Source organism: Castor canadensis, chromosome 1 (genome assembly GCF_047511655.1).
Source record: "Castor canadensis chromosome 1, mCasCan1.hap1v2, whole genome shotgun sequence".
In the NCBI taxonomy this organism is placed as follows: Eukaryota; Metazoa; Chordata; class Mammalia; order Rodentia; family Castoridae; genus Castor; species Castor canadensis.
In genome coordinates this window covers 184,784,207-184,798,857 of record NC_133386.1, presented here as the reverse complement: position 1 = coordinate 184,798,857, position 14,651 = coordinate 184,784,207, and the positions used below count along the sequence as shown (strand labels likewise).

The following is a 14,651-nucleotide window of genomic DNA, read 5'->3' as shown; positions in this document are numbered from 1 at the left end:
GTGCTTTTTTTTTTGCTTACAATGATGATCTCTAATTCCATCCTTTTTTCTTACCACAAATAAATGACAACATTTGAGATAACAGACATGTTAATTAACTTATTGGATTTTTCCACAATGTATACATGAATTAAAATATTTACATTTTGCCCCATAATATGTATAATTATTGGTTTCTAAATTAAAATACAAATTTTTAAAAATGGCAAAGCTGGAGACATCACACTAACAGAATACAAAATATATTAAAAAGTCATAGTTATCAAAATAGAATGGTACTATCATAAAAGTAGGCATAAAGATTACTGGAAAAAAAGAGGGACCCTATGAATGAATACATTTCTCTGTGTTCAACTGAGTTTTGACAAAGACTACAAGAACATGTAATGGAGAAAAGACATGAAGTTTCTCTAAATAAATGAGACTAAGAAAACTGGATATTTGTGTGCAGAAAAAGGAAACTAGACTATATACAAAATATCATCTGAAAATTCCTCTAAGACAAATGCAATATCTGAATATTAAAATTAAGAGGGTTAAACCTTTAGGAAAAGTTCTATGGTATTTGTCTGGGAAATTAATTTTTAATATGATTTCTAAACTACAGGCAACAAAAATGAAAAGAGAAAAATGAGATTACAGCAAACTACAAAGCTTCAGTGCAGAAAGGTGATAATCAGGCTGGTAGAGTAGCTGAAGTGGTAGAGCATCTGCTTAATAAGCAAGAAGCCCTGAGTTCAAACCTCAATACTACAAAAAAAAAGATATAGAAAGTTGGTAGTCACCAGAGTGAAGAGATTATCTAAACAAAGAAAGAAAATATTTGCAAACAATACACTTGATAATTTGTTGACATGCAAAGTACATAAAACTCAAACAACTCAATAGCAAGAAAGAAGTCCATTAAAAATGGACTAATGGACTAATGAGCTTAATGTACATATTATAACAATGGGGTATCAATGCATTCCATGCCTCTATTGTTAGAATTATTATAATCAGAAGATGAAAGATACCTTAAACTTATAAGTAAGGAAAATTATGACTGGTGTGACACCTGAAATTCTCACTGCTAATGCGAAACGAACTTTTGAGCAGGTAAAGGTTTCCCCTAAGGTGACTCACCTACTTTGTGGGATGCCTGGATGTAGTGATCTGCCCATTTATAAAAAAAGATAAAAGACAAATATGTGGGTATGGAAAGAAAATGAACATTTGAATATAATTATTGGGGCTACAAGTTAGTATATTCATTGTTGAAAACAGTGTAGTTACCTTAAAAAATTTAAAATAGAATTATGATACATCCATAAATTTCAGTTAGAAAGACTAACCTAAAGAAATTTTTATACAGCATATTGATTGTAATTGATAGAAGTGTATCCAGTCTTGAAATTGGTGTGATCACAGACATTGCTATGTATGTAAAGTAATACCTATGGTAATTAGATCAGTTTTCTACATTTCAATGTATATTTATTTTGCAGTATCATTCCATACATGATTTTATATACAGAGCTTTTTTTTTTATTATAATTTTTCATGTAAAATGATGTCATTTAACAATGACATATGTATTCCATATATCATGTATATGCATATAATTGGTACTGGCTGTTCTTGAATCAGCAAGCACAATGGCACTGTGCAAATGTCAATTATAAAGCTCATAGTGGATGTTAAAAATATTTAACTCTCTTTCCTGTGTATTTGGGTAAGCTGGAGTTCTGCTGATCTAGGCAATGTTTGGGTGAGGAAATCACAGTTCACAGTGGGCCCAGGGACAATCAAAGTAGCGTATTTCCCACACATATAAAATAGCAATGTTATGTTACTCAGCTGGTAGGAACAGTTTTGCATTCAAACCTGTTCATTATACAAGAACTAGACACATTAGAAAACTGAAAAAAATTCAAGCATTTCCACATATGAACAACAAACTTCTTTAATTCTAGAGATTCTGATATGTGATAAATGTTTCAGTTCCCTCAGTATGTGCAAATGAGAAAATTGATGGTATATGAAAAGACTATGAAAGCTGGATTTATACACAAATTGAGCATTGCATAAAAATGAATTTATGTTAGTTTATATTGTTCCAGGGAGAAACCTAAAACCATTTGTGAGAAGAAATAGAAATTTTCAGTATTGAATAAAATATTTTGTTCAATTTGGAAATGAAAAAGGGTGCCATCTTTTTTTGTTTTTGTTTTTGTTGGAATTTCTTTTTTTTTATTGTTTTATTATTCATATGTGCATACAATGCTTGGGTCATTTCTCCCCCATGCCCCCACCACCTCCCTTTCCACCCACTCCACTCCCTCCCACCCCCCACCCTCTCAATAGCCAGCAGAAACTATTTTGCACTTATCTCTAATTTTGTTGAAGAGAGAGTATAAGCAATAATAGGAAGGAACAAGGGTTTTTGCTAGTTGAGATAAGGACAGCTATACAGGGAGCTGATTCACATTAATTTCCTGTGCATGTGTGTTACCTTCTAGGTTAATTCTTTTTGATCTAACCTTTTCTCTAGTTCCTGGTCCCTTTTTCCTATTGGCCTCAGTTGCTTTTAAGGTATCTGATTTAGTTTCTCTGCATTAAGGGCAACAAATCATAGCTAAATTTTTAGGTGTCTTACCTATCCTAACCCTCCCTTGTGTGCTCTCACTTTTATCCTGTGCTCAAAGTCCAACCCCTTGTTGTGTTTGCCCTTGATCTAATGTCCGCATATGAGGGAGAATATACAATTTTTGGTCTTTTGGGCCAGGCTAACCTCACTCAGAATAATGTTTTCCAATTCCATCCATTTACCAGCGAATGATAACATTTCATTCTTCTTCATGGCTGCATAAACTTCCATTGTGTATAGATACCACATTTTCTTGATCCATTCGTCAGTGGTGGGGCATCTTGGCTGTTTCCATAACTTGGCTATTGTGAATAGTGCTGCAATAAACATGGGTGTGCAGGTGCCTCTGGAGTAACCTGTATCACAGTCTTTTGGGTATATTCCTAAGAGTGGTATTGCTGGATCAAATGGTAGATCAATGTTTAGCTTTTTAAGTAGCCTCCAAATTTGTTTTGAGAGTGGTTGTACTAGTTTACATTCCCACCAACAGTGTAAGAGGGTTCCTTTTTCCCTGCATCCTCTCCAACACCTGTTGTTGGTGGTGTTGCTAATGATGGCTATTCTAACAGGGGTGAGGTGGAATCTTAGTGTAGTTTTAATTTGCATTTCCTTTATTGCTAGAGATGGTGAGCATTTTTTCATGTGTTTTTTGGCCATTTGAATGTCTTCTTTTGAGAAAGTTCTGTTTAGTTCACTTGCCCATTTCTTTATTGGTTCATTAGTTTTGGGAGAATTTAGTTTTTTAAGTTCCCTATACATTCTGGTTATCAGTCCTTTGTCTGATTTGTAGCTGGCAAATATTTTCTCCCACTCTGTGGGTCTTCTCTTCGGTTTAGAGACCATTTTTTTGATGAACAGAAGCTTTTTAGTTTTATGAGGTCCCATTTATCTATGCTATCTCTTAGTTGGTGTGCTGCTGGGATTTCGTTGAGAAAGTTCTTACCTATACCTACTAATTCCAGAGTATTTCCTACTCTTTCCTGTATCAACTTTAGATTACTGGTCTGATATTAAGATCCTTGATCCATTTTGAGTTAATCTTGGTATAGGGTGATATACATGGATCTAGTTTCAGTTTTTTGCAGACTGCTAACCAGTTTTCCCAGCAGTTTTTGTTGAAGAGGCTGCTATTTCTCCATCATATATTTTTAGCTCCTTTGTCAAAGACAACTTGGTTATAGTTGTGTGGCTTCATATCTGGGTCCTCCATTCTGTTCCACTGGTCTTCATGTCTGTTTTTGTGCCAGTACCATGCTATTTTTATTGCTACTGCTTTGTAATATAGTTTAAAGTCAGGTATTGTGATACCTCCAGCATTATTCTTTTGACTGAGTATTGCCTTGGCTATTCGTGACTTCCTGTGTTTCCATATAAATTTCATGGTAGATTTTTTGATCTCTTTAATGAATGTCATTGGAATTTTGATGGGAATTGCATTAAACATGTAGATTACTTTGGGGAGTATAGACATTTTTACTATGTTGATTCTACCAATCCATGAGCATGGGAGATCTCTCCATTTTCTATACTCTTCCTCAATCCCTTTATTCAGAAGTGTATAGTTTTCCTTGTAGAGGTCATTCATATTTTTTGTTAGGTTTACACCTAGGTATTTGATTTTTTTTGAGGCTATTGTAAATGGAATTGTTTTCATACATTCTTTTTCAGTTTGCTCATTGTTAGTGTATAGAAATGCTAATGATTTTTCTATGTTGATTTTTTTTCTATAACTATTGCTGATGTCTAGAAGCTTCTGAGTAGAGTTTTTTGTGTCTTTAAGTTATAGGATCATGTCATCTGCAAATAGGGATATTTTGACAGTTTCTTTACCTATTTGTATTCCTTTTATTCCTTCTTCTTGCCTAATTGCTCTGGCTAGGAATTCCAGTACTATGTTGAATAGGAGTGGAGATAGTGGGCATCCTTGTCTGTTTCCTGATTTTAGAGGGAATGGTTTCAGTTTTTCTCCGTTAAGTATAATGCTGGCTGTAGGTTTGTCATATACAGCTTTTATAATGTTGAGGTACTTTCCTTCTATTCTTAGTTTTCTTAGAGCTTTTATCATGAAATGGTGTTGGATCTCATCAAAGGCTTTTTCTGCATCTATTGAGATGATCAAGTGGTTTTTGTCTTTGCTTCTGTTAATGTGGTTTATTACGTTTATTGATTTTTGTACGTTGAACCTCCCCTGCATCCCTGGGATGAGGCCTACTTGGTCGTGGTGAATAATCTTTTTGATGTGTTGTTGAATTCAGTTTGCCATTATTTTGTTGAGGATTTTTGTGTCAATGTTCATTAAGGAGATTGGCCTATAGTTCTCCTTTTTGGAGGTGTCTTTGCCTGGTTTTCGGATAAGTGTAATACTGGCTTCAAAAAATGTGTTTGGCATTTTTCCTTCCCTTTCTATTTCATGGAACAGTTTAAGGAAGGTTGGTATCAGTACTTCTTTAAAGGTCTGATAGAATTCAGCAGAGAATCCATCAGGCCCTGGACTTTTCTTTTTGGGGAGACTCTTTATTGCTGCTTCAATTTCATTTTGTGTTATAGATCTATTCAGGTGTTATTTTCTTCTTGGTTGAGTTTTGGATGGTCATATGTATCTAGAAATCTGTCCATTTCTTTAAGATTTTCAAATTTATTTGAATATAGGTTCTCAAAGTAGTCTCTGATGATTTCCTGGACTTCCATGGTGTTTGTTGTTATCTCCCCTTTTGCATTCCTGATTCTACTAATTTGAGTTTTTTCTCTACTCATTTTAGTCAGGTTTGCCAGAAGTCTATCGATCTTCTTTATTTTTTCAAAGAACCAACTTTTTGTTTCATTAATTCTTTGTATGTTTTTTTTGGTTTCTATTTCATTGATTTCAGCTCTTATTTTTATTATTTCTCTCCTTCTATTTGTTTTGGGATTTGCTTGTTCTTGTTTTTCTAGGAGTTTGAGATGTATCATTAGGTCATGATTTGGGATCTTTCAGTCTTTTTAATATATGCACTCATGGCTGTAAACTTTCCTCTCAGAACTGCCTTAGCTGTGTCCCATAGGTTCCCATAGGTTGTGTTTTCATTTTCATTGACTTCCAGGAACTTTTTAATTTCCTCTTTAATTTCATCAATGATCCATTCTTCATTAAATAATGAGTTATTTAGTTTCCAGCTCTTTCCATATTTTTTGTCTTTACTTTTGTTGTTGAGTTCCACTTTTACTGCATTGTAATCAGATAGTATGCACGGTAAAATTTCTATTTTCTTATATTTGCTGAGGCTTGCTTTGTTCCCTAGGATATGATCTATTTTGGAGAAGGTTCCATGGGCTGCTGAGAAGAAAGTATGTTGTGTAGAGGTTGGATGAAATGTTCTGTAGACATCAAATAGGTCCATTTGATCTATTGCATATTTTAGATCTTGGATTTCTTTATTGATTTTTTGTTTGGATGACCTATCTATTGATGATAATGGGGTGCTAAAATCTCCCGCAACCACTGTGTTGGCGTTTATATATGCTTTTAGGTCTTTCAGGGTATGTTTGATGAAATTGGGTGTGTTGGCATACAGGTTGATAATTATTATTTCCTTTTGGTCTATTTCACCTTTTATTAGTATGGAAAGTCCTTCTTTATCTCGTTTGATCAATGTAGGTTTGTATTCTACTTTTTCAGAGATAAGTATTGTTTCTCCTGCCTGTTTTTGAGGGCCATTGGCTTGGTAAATCTTCTTCCAGCCTTTCATCCTTAGCCTATGCTTATTTCTGTCAGTAAGATGGGTCTCCTGTAAGTAACAAATTGTTGGATCTTCCTTTTTAATCCATTTCGTCAAGCGGTGCCTTTTGATGGGTGAATTAAGTCCATTAACATGAAGTGTTATTACTGATTAGGTATGTGATGATTCCTATCATTTAGTTGTCTTAGTTGTTTGAATGTTTGATTGTGTGTACCTAAGTTTAGGTTACTCTCTACTGTCTTGCTTTTTCTTTTCCTGTGGTTTGGTGCTGCCTGTCTTTTCATGGTTAAGTTGGGTTTCACTTTCTGTGTGCAGAATCCCTTGAAGAATCCTTTGTAGTGGTGGCTTTGTGGTCACATATTGTTTTAGTTTCTGCTTATCATGGAAGACTTTTATTGCTCCATCTATTTTGAATGATAGTTTTGCTGGGTAGAGTATCCTGGGGTTGAAGTTATTTTGATTCAGTGCCTGGAAGATCTCACCCCATGCTCTTCTTGCTTTTAATGTTTCTGTTGAGAAGTCTGCTGTGATTTTGATGGGTTTACCTTTGTATGTTACTTGTTTTTTCTGTCTTACAGCCTTCAATATTCTTTCCTTAGTTTCTGAACTTGTTGTTTTAATGATGATATGTCATGGGGTGTTTCTATTTTGATCGGGTCTGTTTGGTGTCCTGGAGGCCTCTTGCATCTGTATGGGTATATCTTTCTCTAGAATTGGGAAATTTTCCGTTATTATTTTCTTGAATATATTACACATTCCCTTTGCTTGCACCTCTTCTCCTTCTTCGATGCCCATGATTCTCAAGTTTGATCTTTTGATGGAGTCGGTGGGTTCTTGCATTTTCTTTTCACAGGTCTTGAGTTGTTTAATTAATAGTTCTTTGGTTTTTCCTTTAATTACCATTTCATCTTCAAGTTCTGAGATTCTGTCGTCTGTTTGTTCTATTCTGCTGGATTGGTCTTCCGTTTTGTTTTGCAGTTCTGTTTCGTTCTTTTTTCTGAGGTTTTCCATATCCTGGATATTTTCCTCTTTAATGTTGTCTATTTTTGTCCTGAGTTAATTTTCTGTTTATTCATCGTGTTCTCTCTTTCACTTTGGTGTTCATTTGTGCTTCTATGGTTTCCTTTATTTCTTCTTTTGTTTTTTCAAAATCTCTATTTTTGTTTTCTTGGAATTTCTTGTGTGTCTCTTGTACATTTTCGTTGACCCTATCCAGTATCACCTCTATAAAATTCTCATTGAGTACCTGTAGTATGTCTTCTTTTCAATTATTCTTGTGGGCTTCATTGGGTCCTTTGGCATAGTTTATCTTCATTTTGTTGGAGTCTGGATCTGAGTTTCTGTTCTCTTCATTCCCTCTGGTTCCTGTACTAATTTTTTGCTGTGGGGAAACTGGTTTCCCTGTTTTTTCTGTCTTCCCATCATTGTCTTTGGTGTTGTTACTGTCCCTGTACTGTGTGCAATTAAGTATTTTCTAGCTTGTAATAATAACAATGGTAATATTTAGAATGGAAGGGTGAGCTGAGATGGAAAGCAAGAAGTTAAAGAAATGGGAAAAACAAATACACAGACTGGAGAGAGAAAACAGAACAAGGTATCAGACAAGAAGATTTCCAAGGTATAAACAGGGAACTTTAGTGTACTAATCGACAGTTAGCTGAACAGACTTTAGAGAGACAGAGAGAGGATTGAAAATCAAAAATAAAAAAATAAAGGTAAGAATAAAAACAAAAAATAATTAAATGAAAGAAAAATCTCTTTCTAAAAATGTATTAAAATAAAATGAAAAAATAGAAAATTTAAAAATTACAAAAAAACAAAAAACCTCCAAGTTCAAATACAGTGAAGTCTCAGTCTCCAATCCTGGAGATGGTGCCTCAGATTTTGTTCTGTAGTTGTCTCATCAAAGGGGATGCATAAAGTAGAACAAAACTACACACACCTGCACCAAAAAAACCCCACCAAGTGTCCCAAGTTCAAATGCAATACAGTTTCAGTAAGATTTTCAGCTTGCAGGTGTAATTCGGTTCTTCTCTCATCAAAGGTAGGGAGACAAAGAAAAAATAAAAGAGTCTGGAGACAGTTCTGAGAATGGTATCTGCAACTGTGACTTGCCTGCCTGCTGCTGTCAGCCTGCTGTTGCTGGAGGCATTATTTATGCAGATCTCTGGGGTGAGCTTAGCACTCACCTGGCCCTGCAGGCTTTGTTTGCTCAGATTTCTCCTGTGCATGAGCCTCTGCTACAAGTTTCCCCTTTCCAAGCACCTGGAAAGGAAACACTGCACCTGAGTTCTTAGGCCTGAGTGTTTATTTACAGTTCATGTGGGAGGTGGGTCTTCCCCCCTCTCCTGTGCAGTTCTCCTCCCACCTCTGCTTTCACAGGCTTTCCTGCTCCTGATTACTGGGTGGTGCTGCTGCTCCTGCCAGCCACCATGTTTGTTTACAGCTCATGTGGGAAGTGGGTCTTCCCTCCTCTCCTGTGGAGTTTTCCTCCCTCTGCCACTCTCACAAGCTTTCCCGCTCCTGGTTGCTGGGCACGCATCCCTGCTCCCGCCAAAGGCTCTCCGGCCTGCCCAGAGTGCCATCTTTTTTAAAAATGAAGATTCAACCAGAGTTGTGTCTGTCATCTTTCCACAAAAATTCTATAACACTGCAGGTCTATAAGAGAATCATACATCTATGAATTGATATGCTCTTGCTGATCAGATTCACTCTCAGTAGAATTGTAGAGACTTGAGTTCTCATGATTCATGATCAAGTCTTCCCAAGATATCAGAAGGAGACTGAGGTCCTCCATAAGGGATTGAATCAGTAACTTTTTGAACTGTTGTTAAGTTGATCAAATCACTTGTGAAAAGTTGAATACCCTTTCTCATGTTCACTACCTCATCTCTAAAGATCATAAAGAGGACAACAGTTGCTTCCCAAGGACCTCAGACCTCAATATCATGAATACTCTGCAAGATTCAAGGCTGCAGGACAAAGAATTGGAGAGAAAATTTGAACAATGGATAAAATTTATTGTTATATATTTTTCTGCAATTCCTTAATTTTAACTCTCTTTGTGTTGGGCAGCAGAAGTGTTTGAGTATATATTCAAAAGGACAGTTTATATTTCTTGGACTCAAAGAACTCTTGTGTTCAGAGACCTAGGTTATTTGGTCAGTTTCTGCAAACCCAAACACATTGCTCCTTAGCTTCTTGCTCTTCTAGGTTTTCTTTTTGTAGTCATTTCCTTTGCTAAACCCAGATAGTGAGGAAAAAAATAATAAGAACAGAAATGAAAATAAAGCAAGGCTATTAATTGTCAAGAGTTAACTTCAGTGATTTATATTTGAGCACTAAAAATAAAAGCAAACAAACAAACAAAAAAACTATGGTCCAACCACAGGTCACCCCAAAGTATAAGTAAGAAATGAAGCTCTTCTCAACTTTTTCTCCTGAAATATACACAATTAAGAAGAAAAGTATTAAATCCCAGTAGAATAGTGAACCAAACTGTTCCCTTTCAAATGGAAGTTTCAAAAGAGTAGAAGAATTTAGTTTCAATAAGTGAAAAAGAGACACATATAAATGTTATATTAAGTATAAACTATTGAATGTCTATGTTGAAGGCCATTAATTAAAGGAACAAATTATACTAACATAAAATTACTTTGTTTGTTTAATTGTTGTTGATTGGGGTTATGGTCCTAAATTTAATAATTAAAGTAACTTACAATGAAGCAAATCATGTTTGTTTAAAAAATTGAAAAGTATCCAGAACATTAAACCTCATAGTTAAATATATGATTTGGTTGTTATTGTGGAAGACTGTGAAAGAAGGCTTTCCCTAAGGTCATTATATATTGCATCATTCCTCCTAAATATACTTTACAAGCAGAGAAAAGAACATTTATTGACAAAGGTACTGTGATATGGCAGATTTCAGTACATCAGAGAACCAGGAACAAGGACAGCTATGTCTGCTAGTCTTTGAGTTTAGGAGTCAGAGATTGCATGATATTAATTTTTCAGAAATTCATGAACCATGAGTCTTCCTCTTCTTTACATAGCTACATCTAAATTACTTTAGGAGGAGAGGGAAGTAAAGCAAGACTCAAGTCTTTGAAATTACTAGTGAGATTATTTTCTTCTATAATTAATATAGAGTGGTGAAATAGGAATGTCAATATAACTGGAATATTATCAATGTGATTTCAAGATGCTATAGAGGTATAAAATTGAGATGATAATAAGATAAAAATGTATGTATACGTGACTATAACTTGGGCTGCATAAATATGAATAAGAAAATGACGATCCTTTGAAGGAAAGTGAGAGGTTATAATCAGATGATCAGAAGGACAAGAAGTATTCCTTTGAAATAAGTCTGCTAGGTCTTTGTGGTGGAGTACTACAGGAACACATCTGGGCTTGGGCTTGTATAGATAACAGTTTCTTCTAGAGGACAGTCAAGTAACAAAATTCCCTGTTGTCCATGATTTCTATGATCTGAATTCTCTTAACATGAAGGGCTCTTTCAGTGGGAAATTTTTGTTTTTGAAAAAGCAAAAGAGGACAACACACATAAAAATAGGAGATATGATACATTCTGATCTGATATATGTTATTGCTATTATGATCATTGCCATTATTATTTTTGTTATTGCTATTATGATCATTAACATTATTATTTTTGCTAGTATCATTTTGTATTATGCAAGAAAAATAGTGCCATGTGACTACTATCTAAGAACAATAACATATAAATCTTATGAAAACAGTAGGTTTTCTAAGCTATACATGCATGCCTGGCACAATATTTTTGAAATATACAATCTGAGAACACAGAGTTCAAATAGTAATAGGAAGCTCCAAAGTAACTGGATCTTGAAGGTATGCAGTTTCAGTAGGACAACCTATAACAGAGGAATTATTTACATTAATGGGTAAATTTAAGAAAAATCTGGAAATCCTTTTTAGTCAAAATTCCTCCATGTGCCCTTTCCTCTCAAATAAAAAAAAGAGACCCTACTTGTGTATACAAAATTACAATGGTAATTATTCATCCATTTAAATTAAATAGAAATCATCTCCTAAGCCCATAATAATTATCATTAAATGGCAATCTCTTCCTGAAATAATACATTCTCCCAAATATGGACAACTAATAAATGTTAGCGTGAGACCTGAAAAAATTGAAAGCTGCAGGAAAGGATGTTAATATTAGATGGCAGAGTTCTTCCTTTCCTCTTTTTTGCTTCCTTGTTGGATTATTTTTAGCTATGAGAAAAATGTTTAAAATACCAAGACATGTTAAGCCCTGGAGCATCCTCAAACACTGAATTTGAAGATGGAGAAATTACCTGACACCTTATTTCCCTACTTGTAGATCAAATAGGACTGCTTTGTGTCTATGAATTCCTTTTATTTCCTTTACTTTTCATACCTCTGCTTTCATGGTCATGTTTTATAATATTCTTAGCAAACATAACAACTAAAAATTATGCTACAAAGTAATATTAGCATGATAATTAGTGGTGAAATTAAAACCTGTCACTTCACAAATGGGATAAAAGGAGTTCCATGAAGTAAATGATTTACCCAAGTTCAATAACATTATTTCAGAATTTGGTTTGGGTAGCTATGCTTGTTTTTGTACTGCACTAAAACACTTACTGCCATTAGGAATTACAGATAAGACAAGTGGCTATAAATTCAGCTATACAAATATCTGGAGGAAAACTACTTGGAATCAGTCTGATTTTTAAAGACTCATTAGTGAATATAACTAATAATTTTCAAGGACTTTATTCAGAAGGCATAATATGGGCCTATGTTTTAATTCTATGATCATAGTACACATACTTTATCAGATGTATAGATAATAACAAATTTCAAATCAAAGAGTTGTTCTAAAATTTGAGTGAGTGAATTTTACAATGAGGAAACTAAATTTTTATCTGTAAGAAGATATGTAAAACTTAAGGAATAGTTAGGAATATGAAACTTTGGTCATATGTATGACTTATGATATTATTTTTGTCTCTGGACTTTGTATCGTTATTCAAAGTGAACAAGTGGGCAGTCATTTTTGGATAAGATGATCAGAATAGATGCGTTTAAATTACTTTCAGCATGCATGCCAATAAGCAGCAGGCACCCATTGCATTACATTTTCAACTGCTAGAATTATTCATGTATTCTGAGATTAAAAATAAATGCCAACAGTCTCTCTGATTTTTTTTCAGGTTATCTAATTGTCTTTTAGTCCTGTTACACCCATTTCATGAAAAAAATAAACAATGTAACTGAATTCATTTTCTGGGGTCTTTCTCAAAACCCAGTGGTAAAAGATGTTCATTTTGTGGTGTTTTCATTCTTCTACACAGTCATTCTTCTGGGAAGCCTCCTCATTATGCTGACAATTTTCCTGGGCAATCTTTTGAAGTCCCCTATGTATTTCATTTTAAATTTGTTGTCCTTCATAGACATTTGTTTCTCTTCATTCACAGCACCCAAGCTGATTTTTGACTTATTAGCAAAGAACAAAACCATCTCCTATGCAGGATGAATATAGCAACTCTTTGGGGTCCATTTCTTTGGATGCACTCAGATCTTCATCCTCATTGTAATGGCCTGTGATCGCTAGGTGACCATCTGTAAACCTTTACCCTATATGACCATCATGGAACAAGAAATAAGCAATAAAATATCACTGGGTACATTGGTGGGTGAGTTCTTACATACTGTTATCCCAGTGTCTCTGATAATACAACTCCCCTTTTGTGGACCCAGTGAGATTGACCACTACTTTTGTGATATCCACCCTGTGCTGAAACTTGCCTGCACAAGCACACATATCATTGGTGGTGTTGTGATGGCCAACAGTGCTAATATCACACTGGGCGGTTTTTTGTCATCTTACTTGTCTCCTACACTCTTATACTGGTGTCTCTGAGAAAGCAGTCAGCAGAAGGCAGCGCAAAACTCTCTCCACCTGTGGGGCCCACATTGCCGTGGTCATCATCTTTTTTGATACTTGTGCTTTCACATACACGAGCCCTGATATTAACTTTACTGAGGATAAGGTGGTGGCTGTATTTTACACTATTATTATGCCCATGTTAAATCTTACGATTTATACCCTAAGAAATGCAGAAATAAAGAATGCAATGAAGAAACTGTGGATCAGGAAGCTTTTCTGGGACTCTAATATGAAATAGCTAGAAGTAATAATTTAAATTAATTGATTTTAAATTTTCTCAGCCTTGACAAACACAGTATAATGAACAAAATCATAACATCCTTGGACTTTGCAGAGGAACATTTGTATGAGTAAAATATCCAATAGAAGTATGGTATTATCATTATTGTTATACTGTGGTACCTCATGGTGAGATAATTTCTGTAATTAAGCCTGCAAGAATATTACTAAGCACAGAATCTCATCGTGATAATGGACAGCATCATGATTTTCCTTTAAATTTTACCCTTTGCCATTAGTTTCAAAGGATAAAAAATTTTCCTATGTAATCCTTTTCTTTTATTCATTTATTCACATGTGCATACATTGTTTGGGCCATATCTCCTCCTGCCCCCCACCCTCTTCTTTCCCCCCCACCCCTCTTGCCTCCAGGTAGAACCTGTCTGCCCTTTCCTCCAATTTTATTGAAGAGTAGACATTAGCAATAAGAAAGACATAACATTTTTGCTAGTTGAGATAAGGATACCTATACAGAGACATTCCTAGCTTTGTTTCCATGCACAAGTGTATTACAACCTGAATTGATTCATCTCTACCTGACCTCTTCACTACTTCCCAGTCACCTTCCCATATAACCCTCCATCATTTTAAGGTTACTGTATTAGCTCTTCTGCAGTGGGGACATAAAACACTTTCAAGTTTTGGATTTGCTACCTGTCCCTATTCCCCCATATGTGCTCTCCCCTTAGCATGTGACCCAAGTCCAACAACATTGTTGCATTTGTGCTAGATATAAAGTCCACATATGACAGAGAACATAGATTTTTGGTCTTCTCAGCCTGGCTAACCTTGCTCAGGATGATGTTCTCTAGCACCATCCATTTACTTGCAAATGATAAGATTTCATTTTTCTTCATGGCTGAGTAAAATTCCATTGTGTATAAATATCACATTTTCTTAATGCATTCATAAGTAGTGGGACATCTTGGCTGTATCCATAACTTGGCTATTGTGAATAGCACTACAATAAACATGGGTGTGTAGGTGCCTCTGGAGTAACCAGAGTCTCATTCCTTTGGGTATATCCCTAAGAGTGGGATTGCTGGATCATATGGCA

General features: G+C 35.1%; 1 non-coding gene and 1 pseudogene across 1 annotated transcript; both read left to right on the top strand.

Moving 5' to 3' along the window:
* The first annotated feature begins 1,012 nt into the window (after positions 1–1,012).
* LOC141415813 (U12 minor spliceosomal RNA) lies at positions 1,013–1,162 on the top strand. The gene has a single exon (XR_012440770.1). It is a non-coding gene; the product is annotated as a U12 minor spliceosomal RNA (small nuclear RNA).
* Positions 1,163–12,613: 11,451 nt separating this feature from the next.
* Positions 12,614–13,553, top strand: LOC109676212 (olfactory receptor 4S2-like; annotated as a pseudogene).
* Positions 13,554–14,651: the final 1,098 nt, after the last annotated feature.